This window comes from Chelmon rostratus, chromosome 12, assembly GCF_017976325.1.
Source record: "Chelmon rostratus isolate fCheRos1 chromosome 12, fCheRos1.pri, whole genome shotgun sequence".
Lineage (NCBI taxonomy): Eukaryota > Metazoa > Chordata > Actinopteri > Chaetodontiformes > Chaetodontidae > Chelmon > Chelmon rostratus.
In genome coordinates this window covers 15,848,611-15,864,817 of record NC_055669.1, presented here as the reverse complement: position 1 = coordinate 15,864,817, position 16,207 = coordinate 15,848,611, and the positions used below count along the sequence as shown (strand labels likewise).

Sequence of the window (16,207 nt, the reverse complement as noted above, 5' to 3'; positions counted from 1 at the left end):
TACACACACAGCGCATTAGAGGACAAAATCAAAGACAACATGTAGAGGTGAAAGGACTTGAATTCTGAAACTGTCTCTCTCTGTGGGGTCTCTGTGGCTGCAAAATGCCACAAAAAACCTGCCACCAAAAAAATGTAATCATCACTCCTATAATCCAGTGTAACATCTGAAGTGTGGATTCATGCTTTAAGACATGTGGACTGCTGTTTTCTCGTGTTTCTGCAGCTAATTTTCACTACATGAGAGCAATTTCAAAGCAGTGGGGGAGTCATATGCAGTATATGATGCAGTGCAATAAATGTACAACTGAATCACTAATTAAACTCATAAAAATGTCTTCACCCAACTACAAAATGTAACTGCAGTGTATTCATACAAATTTTGCATGCATAGCTGAACAAGACGAGCCAGTAGGATGTTTGTTTAAGCTACAGTATAATGCAGAGAAAAGCAAGGGCATGAGCAATCATAGGCAATGTAATGTGTAGGTATGGATTTATTCTCCCCAGTGTTAATTCGCACAAATTGAATAAATGAAAGCTCAAATATGGAGGTAAAACTATGGCCAAAAGTCAGGGAGGTATACAGGAAAAAGGAAGCAGTTTTTGCATTGCTATAATTTCAACATGGCTTAAAGTGGTGATTCATAAAGACCTATAATTTACAGCATGGAGTCTGCTCTCATGATAAAGTCTGATCCCTCGCAGTGAAATTTATTTACACTCTTTAGATGAGTCAGCAGCAAAACTTTGAGCCCTTTTGTGCCATTATTTAAGGTTTTGATTGCATGCTGAACGCCGGCAAGAATGAGAGGCTGCGGCGAGAAAAGCAAACCAAAGCATTTTCTGACAACTTCATCCGTCCTAAAAAGAAAGAAAAAAAAAAAACGGAAGAAGGAGAAAAAAAGATGGAAAAACAGAGACGAGGGCCGGCTGTGTGTATTTACATATATACTGCATTGACCACAATGAATAAAACACCAGCGAGCCAGGCTCTCCTGGGTCAGTTCCGATGAAATAGAGAGTTTACACTTTCAGTAGTAGGCCATACATAAACATTGTTTCTCTAAATAAGTATATGTGCCAGTGGATCAGCATCATTACATCTGCTTTCTTTTACTCGGCTATTCTTTATTATGTAAAAGTACGCCTCAGAAAACATGCAAGCTCTGCACTAATCCTCTCACTCTCCACCTGGTGAATTTGACCCAAATTCAGATTTCCCCTGTGCGACCGGGGGACTGCTTTTTATTGAAGCCACGTGTAACGGAGACCACTGACCTGGCTATGTACTTTGGCTCATGAGAGGAAGAGAAGCAAAGTGATATTTAGGACATTAATAGTTCCAAAACTTTGGCAATAGAGTGTTTCTTCTTAGACAGACTTTTCTCAGGCAAATATATCCTTCGCCTGCATTTGCACCACTGAGGTAGCTCTTTTATTACAATGCTGAAAAGTAAGGATCTAAAAATAGGCGTAGTGTTGGAGAAGAATGAAAGCTCCTACTAACAGTATAATATCATGTTCAAAAGGAAGCCGCATGGGGCTGAACTTTCGAAACCTGAGGAAAATGTTACCATAAACCTGCTTCCAGCTGGGCAGATCATTTTCCTTCCAGTACATTGATTGTTGAGAAATGACAACAGAGACTTCACTTGATATTTAGAGGTAAAATGACACAGCTCAGACAGCATATTAAAAATTGCATGTTGCCTGAAAAGAAAGGCGGCTGTGCTCAGACACCTCGGCTCACAATGAGGACGCAGCTGGTAGTACAGCAGCACAAGTAAGAATTACGCAGGAACCATTAGTGTGCTGTGTTGCTTTGGCTTATCACGGGTGTAATGGCTTCTAATGATAACCTTAGTGTGGTGAGTGAATAAAACAGAACCTTATGAAATACATTTGTTCCTTCATTTGTTTGTGCACGATGGAAAAACATGTAGCCTGCAGCTGCCATATCCAAAGCAGTCAACAAATCACGACTAAATAGTTGGGGATCTGCCGTGCGCAAACATGCGGCCGTCCAGTTTGTCATTAAGATTACATCGTATTTGTTTGCAAATGGCAATTTAATGCTAATGTTTTGCAGCTTACAGTAAAATACTAATGGGCTTTCAGCTTTGAAGTGTAATTCCATCGACAAAGCCGAATCATTCCCAGTCATCTCGGGCCGTCGTTTCGTGTTTTTGGGGTGCCAAGTCTGTTACAATTCTGGTCCCCATTTATGGCTGTAAAATCAGGATTCAATTTGCCCCCTCTGCATTGTAACCAACAGTGGAGACGTGGTGTGCTTTCAAAATGAAGGCAGGAGTAATGCAACAAAATTCCTCTTTGCATCATGGGTAATTTCTCTAGTTAACGGCAAGCATCTGTGGAAAGTGTGACAATACATTGCAGATACATGTATGCGCAATGATACTATATTCTTCAATAAAGTATACAATGAGCAAAGATATAGACCATAATTTGAAAATCCATACCGTATTCTTATAACGACTTCCACTGTGCCTGCAGGACAAGATATTGGCCTTGTAGCACTCTGTAGTATTTTTTTAAATCTCCTATTACAATAGTATTGTTACAAGATCCAGGAGGATATTATGCAGTTTAAAGAAATGTTTGTTTACCACCAAGCCTTTGCTCAAAGAATCAGCCATTCAACATCGTCCAGTTCCAGTTCAGTTAATGCGATGCAGGCTGTTTAATGCATATTTGTTCTGTTACATAAACGAGTTACAGGAAAAACAACTTGAATTGGAGCATATGTGCTTTTTCCACTGATTTGGACACTCAAATTTCACACTTTCCTGAAAATTCCATTCACTTGCAGTAAATTGCAGACCACACCAGTGGCTTTTCATGTTTCAGCCCATTTTCTACAAATCATGTACACTTTACATAAAAGCTAACCAATTTCTAAAATGTGCCACTGTATTTTAGAAATTTGAGCATATTTATTCAACCACTGCTGGAAGCCATTGATTTCTGTTCATTTCCATGCAGCATATAAATCAGTTACCAAACACCTGAAGCACTCTTTAGTCATGTAATGCATCATATTCAACATTAAGATTGAAAAAGAAACTCATTTTATCATTGTGTAGTAAATCGCTAATGGCAGATTGATTTAAAAGTCTGCGATGCGTCACAAAAACAATATCAAATTGGAAAAAATGAACATAGATATCTTGTCGACTCTGATGCATTACAGCTCCTGCAAGCTTCAGGAGCTTGTTCAATGAATTTTATAATGTATAGAAATGAATGGAAACCAATGGCTGCCCACAACATAAAGATATATGGTACACATACACATTGGAAGATTTTCCAATGCACAAAAATTTCACTTTAGGAACATACCAGTATGGTCCTTTATGTTTCCATGTGTGAAACAAGTAGACATACATATATATAGATATTCAGTACAATGGGTCTATAGCTGTTAAAATGATATTCATAAATTAAATATCCCTTTTTGCTATGATGTGAAAATGCACATTGAATTTAATGCAAACATACAAATAAGTAGTAATTTCTTCATATGTATAAGGCTGCATGTGTCCTGACAGCTCTTGTAATTGAAGAGTGTGTGTTTGTTTTTTTTATGAGACATTTTTGAAAAGGACTCTAAATTTAATTAAATGTATACAAACATATCATTCAGATTTCAGCGGAGCACTTTAGCGTCTCGTGGTCTAAATCCTGTTTCACATGGTTTTCCGTGTCGACAAGAGTATAATTCAAAGGGAGGCGGTAAACATCACAATTTCTTGCCTTGAACATATGGATGGATGCTGATTGTTTGCACACAACGTATATGAGCGTCTGCTCTGAGGAGCTAAATGAACGGTACTGTGTTCTGGTAGCATGTTTGTGTGAATATGACTGTGTCTGAATATGTTAAGTGTATTTTGCCTCTTTCCCTCCGTATTTTCAGGTTTGATGCATATATGTACTTGTGTGCTGTTGTTTTTACTGTACATATTACACTTACAGCACACTGCTGACATACCGTAGCTGTATTTTGTATGCTGATTATTGCTCATTTTGTATCGTCAGCACCCCTTCTTGCTATCTGTCATTGGCTGATTGTTCATTTCGTACATCATCAACTCACAGCTGTTTTCATTGTAAATTAATCAACCATTTTTTTTGCCTAATCAAGTAATCATTTGATCTGTACAATTTCTGAAAACAACAAAAAGGGTCCATTAAAATTTCCTGAAGCCCAAAGTGACATCTTCAAATAGCTTGCTTTGTCTTAGCAACAGTCCAAAACCCAAACGTTTCTGTTTATCATCACATTAAGACAAAGAACGGCAGCCAAATCTTTGTGGATAGATAGTGATAGTGAAAGCTATCTTAAAAAGCTCCAAGAAGAGTGCAGGCGTTTTTTCTCTGTGGTACATGACCCCGTTATACGGAGCACTTCTTATTAAACAAACTCAAATGCTTCTCACGAAAGGTGAATTTCACCTCCTCACCAAGAAAGGTGAATTTCACCTTGATGCATTCTGCACTTGCAAGCTACTTTATTCCCAAAAATTAGTCTTTGGACTTGCCCCAGTTAAAACAAGTTTAAAGTGAGCCTCATTATTTGGTGTTTTTATTCTAAAATACTAATTATCCAGGTGCAAACCTTTGCCCACAATACTTAAATTCCAGCAGGATATAAACTAGCATGCTATTTATAGGAGCGGCTCTCAGTAAGGTGTTTTTGGTAATGAATGGTCTTGCACTTTTTGCACTCTTCTGCTGATTAAACAGCGGGGAATCCTGATTAAAATACTGCACTTCATGGGTTTTGTTTGATACACTTGGAGAGAGTACAGCAGCATTTGTTTGTGCTTTAACACGCAGCACACGCCAGATAAGGCGTTAATATCAGCCTTTAACGCGGGCTGTGGTAATTAGCATCAGGATCCGGTCCGTGCCCCGGCAGCATCCGCTCCATGTTTTGCGCGCAGCCCTCCACAGCCAGCTGCTGCAGAGCAGGGGACCGGTGCGCCGTCTCTCCTCGCCTTGTTTGCCTCCAGTCCGGCTGGAGCTCCGACTGTCTGCGCGGCGTGTGGATGAGACGCAGAGGGAACAACCGGGAGCGCACCGAAAGCCAGACGAAAGAAGTCATACCATCCCTCTTCGGGCTGTGTGTGTGAACCAGGCCGCTGGAGACTTTCAGACAGACTTGACAGCGTGGAAGACGTGCTCGGAGTTTCATTTTGGAGCGAGGCTGGGGCGCATCTCCTTCAAGTGATCCTTTTTTTCAACGCAGTCTAAGCGTAGCGCTCCCGTCGGAAGGAGTCTGGGTGCACGCACCAGAGGAGGAGGAAAAGGGAGGGGGTGAAGTAACGATCATTACTTTTGAACAGACCCCCTCGCCATGGAGCTGCTCGTCCTGTCCCGGACATGTTGGCTTGAGCAGATACCTGCCGCTGGAAAGCCCTCCATCCGCCCGCTGTGAGGAAGAAAGTGGAGCATGCAGCCGAGCCCCAGCCGTCTTTGTGCGACCCGCTGCTTAGTTTCTGGGGGCCTCTTCTGAAAAAGGGAGAGGAGAGGAGGGGGGCTCCCGGTGTTGATCTCAAATTCACACTCCATGCCGGGATCCATATTTTGGCACGGCGTACCCACTGTAAGTAGCCTTTAAAAGCGGATGTTTTGAGTCTTTGGAGGGAGATGCCGGGTTATGCCTCTCTCAATCAATACCTTTTATTTACACTCCCAGGATATGATAAGGCAAATGTCAGAAAACGGGCCCACGGGCTCCTCCGGCAGTTTGAAACTGTTGTGCTGAGATCAATACAGAGCCCGTGGTGTATGATGTTATTTTGTAGCGTCTGCAGCCTCCAGACTTTTAATTAATGTCAAGTTGCCTGGCTAGAGGATCCTGAATCTAATGTGGTGTATATGGATTTTTATCATTTTTAAAATATATATTTGTGAAAAAGTGAAATTCAACTAAAATATGCCTTAGTGCTTGAAAATGCTTTTATTCAAGGTGCTTTCACATGCTAAAGGGATTATATTTTTATTTAAGGTGAACACTATGATGAAGAAAGTCCTGGTTGTGCATGAAAAACCTATAAAAAAAACAAACGGCTTGATTTACGAGATGTTCACTGATGATGATCAGCGGGATAACGTGGTGAAAAAACAGAGCTCGCACAAACATCTCCACCCAGCCCAGGACACCATGGAGCTAAGTAGTTGGATGTCAGTTACTGTCTCCATTTACTTCACCATTTTGCGGCTATAAAATAAGATCATTTCACAGGGCATGTATAATTCACAGACCTGAGCCAGCCATGTGTGATGATGGGACACACACACACACACACGCACACACACAGTTTTTACAGGCTCAGGGAACCATATCTCATTCTCACGTGAAGCTTTTAGAGATAGGGCTGCATAGACCTCGGCAGGAAACCGCAGGAGAGCACGGCTGTGACGGACTGAAATATCAAGGTTAAATAACATTTACACATAATCCATACCGTCAATGCCAAATCAGCATAGTGCTGCAACATTATATAAGCCATACTGACAAGTTAGGGAACTGAGAGCTTCCCCGGCATATACTTATATAACAGCTTTCACACAGGGGAGCATGGATGATGACTTTTTCAAATCCAGTTGTTTTTGGAAATAAAAGCAAACCAAAGCATTAGGCTGCTCGGTTCTGAAGTAAGAAAAGTGCAACATTATATAAGCCGTATGCACAGCGTGAGAAACTGACCTGCCACCACACAGATCAGACCATATTTTGGCGGTGGCGGAGAAGTTTTTCTGTCGTGCCAGCCATTTTGGAGGGCTAGACAAAAAAAAAAAAAAAGGATGATACTGACATGCCCATCAGTGATTCCTGAAGATGAAAAGGTCATTTTGTTCCCCTGCCAGAGGGCCATAATGGGATGTTTTGCTGCTACATGTAGATGTTGCACTTTGCAAATCCTCGCTCAGGCTAAGGCTATTTCTTGAAACAAATGCCGGGGACAGTGGATTGTAGGAATTCAAAAATGGGAGGGAGGGTGAGGCCGAGGCCGAGGCTGAGGGTGGGGGGACAAATGTTCTGTTGCCTCTTTCTCCACCCCTCCTCCTCCTCCTCCTCCTTTCCACCCTCTCTACCTTCGCTCCATCTCTCACCCGCCCCAGACGTGCTGGTTTGGTCCATTTGTCTGCGTTGTCTTGGGAGGAAGTGCCATCTCATCTCACATTGCGCAAATGGTTTCAATGCATGCTAGTGTGAATTCTAGCAGGTTTTTGTAACTGCCAATTTCCATATCAAAGTGTCTGCATTTCAATAGGGAGAACTTGAGCTACCAGCCCCCTTCCTCTGAGCAGTTTTGTTCTGATAGAGTGCTGCTGCTGCTGCTGCTGCTGGTGGTGGTGGAGGCTACTGGTGAGGAATAGCTGGACACTGCAGTTGGTTGTGTGTGTGTGTGTGTGTTGGAAACAGATTTAGTGTGGATTGGGAGAATTTGTTGGCCATAATCTCGCACCAAAAGCCATGTATTTAGCGGAAATTCTTGGCCGCCGTTCAGAGACGTGGTCATGTTAAAAATGTTTCGCCTGTTACAATATTTCCCCCAGCATCTCTCCACGCGAGCATAAAACATCAACAAAGGTCTGCATTTTATTTTCAAGGAGAAAGAGAGGCCACCGCAGCCACGGCGTGAGGGGAAAGAGAAAGCATAAATAACTCGACGAAAAATCTGTTTACATACTCCACTGGTATTTTGGCCGCGGCAGTCGACGTCAGAAATGCTCCGAAGTGAATTTACTTTCAAGTGCTTTCTTTCAAAATAAATGGTTTAATTCCACATTCAGCGAGTGTAGATGTAAAGACGCAGAGGATTCAAGCTTTGTGAGGGACTCTGAGTACCTAGCAGTGCCTGATTGTTTTTTCTGTCGCCGAGATAATATTTATTTCCCATTCTGTGCAGCTGTTGTTTGCTAGTGAAAGAATGCTGAAAGACACTGTTTATGTTGATGGATTTTTCTGCTTTCTTTTCCCCTCTTTTTCTTCTGATACATTGCCTAATGTTCTCTGCAATTTAAGGTGAGTTCAAGAGAGGCAAAAATAAACAGTCACTTTGAGTAAGCACAAAAAAACAAAACAAAACAAAACACAGTGCTTCTTGCCTTCGTGCACGGCCTTTCTTTGGAAGCAGGATCAGCAGAGGTTAATAGTGAAAGAAAGTGCAGCAATGCGAGGCGTTATTACACAGAGACAGGGAATGTAAATGCCACTGGGAGCGCAGTAGGGGTCGGCGGCCCCTTCATGGTCATCCTGCTCCGGGGTAATAGCTTGAGCCAACCGCTCCCCAACCTGAGAAGAGAGCCTGCTCCCTCCTCTCCTTTCTTTGTTCGGACAAAATAACATAAAGAAAACTTCGAGAGGGAGGCGAGAGTGGGAGTTTTTGAACCGAGAGAGCAGGAGAACAGGAGAAAAAAGAAAAAAAAAGAAAGGAGAACTTCACCTGCCATCTTCACTCATGGCGGGCGGGTTTGACAGCTGTCTTGTTCAATTCCTCTGACGTGCTCGCTGTGAGAAGTTTGACGAACAAATGGACAGAGAGAGGGGAAGGAGGGAGTGACGCATAATGGCAGATGAGACAGTTTTGATTGGGCTCGTCTTACAGGAGAAATCCTGCGTTTACATCAGTTACATGAAATCAATGTGGGACGTTCAGAGCGTTTTCTCCTCGATGGTGAAATCCTCCTTTTTTTTCCCTGTTGACTTTACACCAGTCTACATCTTCTCCTGTTAGTGGTTTCCCGTGTTTTCCTGCCACCGAGAACAGGGCTCTCTGCATTGTGTACGAGTAGGAGGATAGGCCAGGAGCGATAACAACGGCAAGTGTAGTAAGTTTGTTGAGTCAAGCAAAAGCGGAGAGAGATCGGAGTGGAAGAGTGGAAACAGTGCCGTGGTGTGCTGAGCCGAGGCCGCTTGTTCAAATTATTAAAAAGCTGCTGAGGAGGAGAGGTACATGCATTCTGCTCTGTTGAGGCTGCTGCCGGTGGAGAAATTGGCATCAGTGCTCCTTCTGCCATGGATTTCTTCCTGGGCGAGTGTTGCTGCAAAATGCTCCGGTAGTAGTCGTTTCTGATTCTGAGGGGCTGACTTGAACCTGACGTTTGCCAGTGATGCTGTTTAAAAAAACAAAAAAGAATGTATTGAAGCTGCACTGTTGGCCATGTTAGCCAGAGGAGGAGGAGGAAGAATACAAAGCAGATGAGCAGGTATAATCATAATAAAAAAGCAACAACAACAACAACAAGGGCATTTTGTTTATTTGAAAGTGCTTTGGGGGTGAGTTTGTCATTTAACTGCGAAAGCCCGACATAGCTGTTTGTGGCTCGCCTCAAAAATAAAGAGACAGATGACTGGAACGAATGATTATGTGTTAGGGTAGTTAACCCGATGGATGGATGCATGGCCTCGCTCCCTCTCGCAGAGAAAACACATCTGAGGGAGTGGGGAAAAAAAAAAAATCTCCCCCGTTCCGCCACCTCCTGCGTTTAAAATGACAGTTAACTTTCCCCCACTGGTTTAAAATGGATGTTTAATGATCAACAGAGGCTCGGAGCTTAGGTCTAGCAGTCACGCTGGGTCTGTACGCACTCACCGCCGAGCCTCCGCTAAGAACGCCGCCCCCTCGGTGTTGTTAAAGGACACTCAAAAGGAGGATGGGTCTTGAGTGACGGATCATCAGAGGTCTCTTTAAGGGGGGGGGGTTAACCCTTTAGTGTGTGTGCATCTTGCCCAGTTGGGGAGCCGTGGGCGCCGTGTGATGGATGTGTCCCGGGTCTTTAGGCTCCATATATCAGAAGATTAGCACTGACCTGTGAGTTGTCCCGGCCGCCCTCAGAGCTTCTTCCTCAGCGCTGGCTGGCATTAGCATACGAGGACACTGCTCTGTCTCAGGGGGGTACAAAGATAGTGTTCTTTATTTGGTCCTGACACAGTATAGGTCACAGGAAGTGTGCGGATTGAAGGCTGAAGGCTTTGTGTTGGCGTTAGGTGTATCTGACAGGTCATCTGTCTTCAACTGAGGAAATGCTTCCCTCTTCCTCAAATTCCTTAACAGTATCATGTAATTGTCCCAGAAATTGAGGTTCAGGCCATGCCTCACTGCAGAAAAACCTCTCCCCGTCCGCCTTTATGGTATTCATGAATCATATAAAAATGTAAATCAGTCGGCTGATGCGGTGTAACGCTGTTATTTCTCGTTTTGCATTGAAAGGAAAGGGATTGTAACACCAGTGTTTTGTTTTCCAAATAAGTCATCTGCGGGGCGTCTGCATGTGAGCGACGGCTCAAATTCCTCTATTAAATGCTTTCACGTAAACAGCAGAGGTGCATTTGCTTCCAGAGAAGCCGGTTATTCACTGTGTCGAAAGGATGGGTTCAGTATTTTTGTACGTCTCACAGCGGATTCTCTCAAATGATCAGAAAGCTGCATTTTGTTTCTGACCAACGCTTACATTTCACCTCCCACTATACTGCTGCCGTTCGCCGTCGACGTGGCTTCGTGTATAGAGAGAATGCTTTTAATGCCGAGTTTCAGAGAGCCGTTTTGGTGCTGAGAAAAGAGGCACGGGATCACCTTTAGTCTGCCACCTCTTTGTCTGCCATGTCTAATGGCTATTTGATGCCTGCTTGGTGTCACTTGGTGTCTTGTGATGAAGCCAATGAGTTTTCAAGGTGAGGAGATATTGTCAAAGCCCTTGAATGTTCCCCAGGCTTTGATTGGCAGGCGTTGTCACAGAAGATGAGAAGCGGTGGGAGTCACACAGCAAAGAGAATCTATTACCTAGGATGGCAAGGCGTGCTTTCACAATGTGTCAGTGCAGTCAGCCATCTTGCTCTCTCTGTGTCTGTGGAATAGTCCCTCCTCTGCGCAACCAGGGAACAGCTTTCAACTTTAATTTTGGTGGCTGCCATAAGTAATGTTGTTGATGGCTTTTTTTTTTTCCACGGGGTTTCACACTATAATGAATTATCATATAAAACCAAAAACACTGAAGCAATCATCAGCAGCAGTGTGTAATCCGCTTTATGATTGCTGGCAGACAGCATTAAGAAAAATAAAGAGGGCAAAGTATTGCAACGTAAATGGCATCCTGGGAAAAAAAAAAAGCGAATAGAAGTGAAAATTCGGCTGAGCCCTCGCTCGTTGAGTTTCTGCTTCCCTCCATTTCGAAAGCCTGCTGCGTCTGTGAGATGCAGCGAGAGAAGGAACCTTGTTGATCAGCCAAGCAAATCAGATCTTGATATTTGAAGAGCGGAGTTGTGATTGCTAATCACTCCACTGCTGAGCTTTAATTAGGAGACTCATAAGCATTATGTCATCCCTCGGCAGCACACAGTCAAGCATCTGACGAACTTAAGAGAACAAATAATTCATTTCATTATTACTTGTGGCTGCTGGAACAAGCGCAGGCCCTTTTTTGTGTGCTGCAGATGAATGGGTGTTTTATTTTATGAACTTGCGCTGATTAAAAATATTGCGGCGCAACTGTGTTTCATGTGAGCTCATGTGCGTCGTTCACTATCTTAAATCATAGCTTGACCTTATTAAGGGATAGAACAGACAGAGCGGCGCACCACGCATGGACACTTATCAGCGAAGAAAGGCTGAATCTAATCTTGAGCTATTTTCAAGGAGATGGCGCTATAATGTGGACTGAGCTTACTTTCAGCGGGCAGGTTTTTCTGCTGTGCTCCTAAGACCTTTGTTAGGACATTTTAATTACAGCAGAGCTGGATGTAATTGATCTAGGCTTAGAGGGATTTCACTGTCAATGAGAATAAGCCTGGGCGTTAATACAGCCGAGCAAACGCTTCCACCTCTGTGCTGCAGTCGCACACGCAGGGCCGGTGGAGGGGAGAGGATATGTGTCTCCTGGTTGACTTTGCCTTAATTCGGCGGGGCGTCTGTCTTTTGTGTGTAATGGTTAAATCAGCCTCGCAGGGCCGTCTGACACGGCGGCGCAGACGAGTCCTCCTCTGCCTCCACTTTAACATGCACTGTTGCCACCTGGAGTGTCCTCTTACGGAGCACTTTCTGCATGGTTCCGTGTTGTCACCCACAATCTTTAAATTTTTATAAGGCTGTTAGATAATGCTTCCCGATGAGGGTGAATTATTGATGGTCTTGTTCGTATGAGTGGGACAGGGCAGGCTTTTAACTCTCTGAGCTACTGGGTCTCTTATCCTGTAACTAAGGGACACCGCACAAACACCCAAAGGAATGATGTACTGGAGGAGGGGGGGGGGGGGGGGGGGGGGGGCCGGCGGCAGGGGGCTGAAAATAAAATAAAAGAAGCATGCATCCTTTACACTACTGTTGGGCTAAGCCACAGCACAAGGGAACTTGGCAGCAGAGAAAAGCATTGCATCTACAGAGGCCTTTCTCTGTTTTTGAAGCATTGAGGAGCGTTATGGCGGCTGTGTATTTGTTGCTTATATTTGTTGGTTTATACGGGACACACACAGCGCTCTGGGTCTGCTATTTTATCTTGTAGAGACAAATGTTTCAAGTTATCTACTTTTGTTAACACAGCGTGCTCAGACTGTGACGCAAAGCTGTTATTTTAAGTTTTGGAGTTTGAGTGGACAATTCGACTCTGTAGCAAGGATTGTTCGGGTCAGTTTTAGTAAAAACACCAGCCGTTCTCTGACTTGTGGTTGGATGTTCTGCTTTTCCCTGTTGCACGTCGCTCTAAACTGAATATCTTTGCGTTTTGGGCTCTTGATCGAGCAAATCAAGCACTAAGAGTTCACATTGTGCTCTGGGAATGTGTGACTTTTTCTCTAATTTCTGACATTTTAAAGCCCAAACGATGAATCGTAAAAATGATCAACAGATAAATGGATGATTAAATCTGTAGCTGCAGCTCCTGGTAGAGAGAGTTGAATAGCCAGGTGTTGCAGAGCATTCACAGTTCAAGTGGATTTGTTTTGGAGGAAAATTGACTCTTTTTGCCTTCATATTGTTATATCCTTGGTCCAAGGTAGCATAAACAGGATTTCTCAACATATCTTGGAGGACGAAACCACACAGCCAAGAGAATAATTTGTTTCTAAACGGTGAAACGAAGGTTTGAGCTGCTCCTTTGACCCTGAATGACAAACTGTGAAACGCGCCGCAAACGCAGAACCTGAACATGTGCACGTAGCTGCTTTTCAGTAAATCAGCCCTTAACCGCTAAATGTCCACCCGTACACCCTGACAGCTGCCCCGATTCTCATAGCACGCACTTTCATCATTGTTCCAATTCACTCTCTGTGCGCTCGTATGGCCCTCCAGTTTGCATCACAATGGAACGAGCAGAACAAACTCATGGAAATACTGGTAAACCGTATAATTTGGCATGCTGAAATGCGGGCGTATTGTCCTTTGAGCTTCATTTCAGGTCCCATTTTAATATTAATTTAGAGATGTGGAAGTGTTTCAGTCAAAAAGCACCATGTTTGGCCCTGTGAACAGTCTTTTGCCAAAATCTCACAGATTTGGTGCATTTACACGCCGAGCCTGGCCAGTGTTACAGTCCAAGACTGGACCCAGATTTTTAGAAACTTATCTTGTTGTTTAGATGTAATTTTAGATGTTGTATTTTTGTCCATTCTGACTTGTTAAAGCTCAAGTTGCAGCTGTCCTGTAGAAAAGAGTGTTTTCAGCTTTCTTTTTCTTTTTTTTAGCAGGCATGAATGTTATAGCTGCTATAGAGGAAGAGACATTTTAAGCTCACCGGTAAACCTGCAGTGGCTCCATCTTTCAAGATGAAAATTAAGTGTTTCACAGCTGAATCAGGGCCAGTAAATCTTAAATAATAGCCCAGAGACTGTCAAGGTGCAGACAGGAAGAGAACATGAAAGTAATTATGTACAAAAGAACAAGAAAAACAAGTCCAACCAGTTCCCATTTCCCACTGGAAATGCTGCAGATTGATGCGTCTGTCTTGGTTTCCAAAGGAACAGACAGAGTGGGTGGACAAATTATTAGAAACCAATGCTGAGAAAAAATTACTTTGAATTGAAAGCACAAAACCCGTCCAGGCCTACAGCGCGTGTATGCATATTAAGTCCATGGCTCATTTCCAACTCAATACAGCCAAATGGTAGAGCTGGGCAATATGGCTAACAGATACTATCTTGATATTTTAAGCCTTGGTGAAATACTGCATTTCTACAAATGATTTTTTTCTAATTCGAGCAGTAATTCAAAATAATCTGCCTGCCATAAATGCTGTTAGATTTGAACAGGCCAGCACAAACAAACATGTTTTCATTCAAAGTTATAAAGTGTTTTTAATCATGCTTTAACAAACTGAATTGAAATTTAAAGTCAGAATAATCAGGTTCTGCGTCCAAGCCGGCCCCCCCAGGATCAGTTTTCTCCAGTTTCGTGTGATTATTAACAGCCTGAAATACTTAAAGCAGAACATGGAGGACATCTATGAACTTAAAGTCATTTTCCTGCTTTCACGCAAACATTCACAGAATATTTTTAATGGCCCCTTATTCCCAAATCAGAGTACACACACTGACATTAGCTGCCACTGTTATCGTGTCATCGAGCGTATCTTATTTTCTCTTTTACTCTTTTTTAATGGAAATTCAACTAAATTATCACTTGTGTGTCCGCTTCAAAAGAAGCTAATCACCACTTTTTAAACTGAAATGATGGAACTACCAGTTCCAAACAGAGATGGCCTGAATTACAGATCAGCCCTGAAAACTACAAATAATTTAAGGAGGTATTGGAAGCAGTATACAAAGATGATGGCAGAAAGTCAAGACATGACAAAAATTGTAATTGAAGCTGCACTTATCAAAAATTTTCCATTAACAGCAGCTCAAATGGCAGCATGTAATGTGACAGGGTACTGTTTTAGCATCTTTTAGCTCATTGTTTCAGTTTAGGGGCAAAAACTCCACTCTAACCACTCTCAGAGCATTAATTTTGGCAGCATCAGACAGCTCGCTTCAGTGAAAAAGCTATAAAAACCCACTACCCCGCAAAGTTAGTAAGCTGGTGAACACGGTGGAACGTGGAGTATCTGTGGGGACAGATAGTTTCCCCCAGGAGTTGGTAGAAACCAAAAACAGAGCTAAAAGGAGAGTGGATATTGGGTTCAACATTCATCAGGTGGCAGAAACAAGACTACAGATGCATGCTAATGTTGCTCCATGTCTGCTGGATGTGTAAATAGGCTGCTGCTTTATAAGTTAACTTTATAAGGTGATAACATGTGGAATATGTTGTTTTTACAGCTATGGGATTAAATCTACCGGGGAATCGGTAGAAAAAAGTAGATACACAGACTCCAGTAGGATGGATAGGAAACACAATAGAACCGTGAAATCAAAACTCTCTGTAAAACATCCTCAGCTAAATATCATCGCCTTCACAGAGCAGGTATTGATGATGTGGACGCCCGTTTGAAAACGCTTTCATCCAAGTGTCACGGCTGGTTGTGCAAGGCAACAGGACCCAAATACCAACAGAGGAGGCAGCGGGATGACTCAGGTGGCAGAAACTGGAAAGCAAAAAGACAAGAAAACAACATAGGGTGAACTGACCAGGTGAATGTAAATGGCTGATAGCTGGAGGACTGATGAGGAAAGTGAGGACAGGTGAGCAGGTGGGCAGAGAAGGTCAGGTAACTGCAGGGCCGAGGAGAGAGGTGGGAAATGTGGCGTGAGTTCAGCGCCGGAAAAAAGGTCACTGTCGAGAATAGCAGAGAACATCCCAATCGAGTCAGAGTATGTGGAGACGCCGTTTTGCGGCAGCACGTCATTCTAACCGTAACAAAGACACGTTTGCAGATTGAATGTGTCTCAGGTGGGTAGATGGGTGGGGCAGTCAGGTGATGGGGAAGGAAAGTCAGAGGGCATCTGGTGGACAGGAAGAGAATGGCGGCAGTTTGAGGGAGTGGGCTTGGGGCTGGAGGGAGGGACAGAGAGTGTGACACTAAGGCACACTTGCAGCTCATTACCTGGTATTATAAGCAAAAGACTGAGAAACTGACAGAGCAGGACGGCGTTCAACATTTCCCGCGTGTTTTCCTGCATTCTGATAGATTTACCTGCAGGAAAAGACAGAATACGTCTGCTGTCGACCGTGGGCCTATAATAGCATTGGCAGCCATCTCGTGGGACTCATTAGGACTGACGATTACTTCACAGCATTGTG

At 43.4% G+C, this 16,207-nt stretch overlaps 1 protein-coding gene across 2 annotated transcripts in view; it reads left to right on the top strand.

Annotated features, from left to right (window-relative positions):
* The first annotated feature begins 5,058 nt into the window (after positions 1–5,058).
* Positions 5,059–16,207, top strand: part of LOC121614478 (adhesion G protein-coupled receptor L2-like) — an 87,202-nt gene continuing 76,053 nt past the window's right edge. For both annotated transcript variants that reach the window (XM_041948346.1, XM_041948345.1), the window contains exon 1: positions 5,059–5,631. The gene's annotated coding sequence lies outside the window, so the exon portion shown is untranslated. The remainder of the gene's footprint in view (positions 5,632–16,207) is intronic.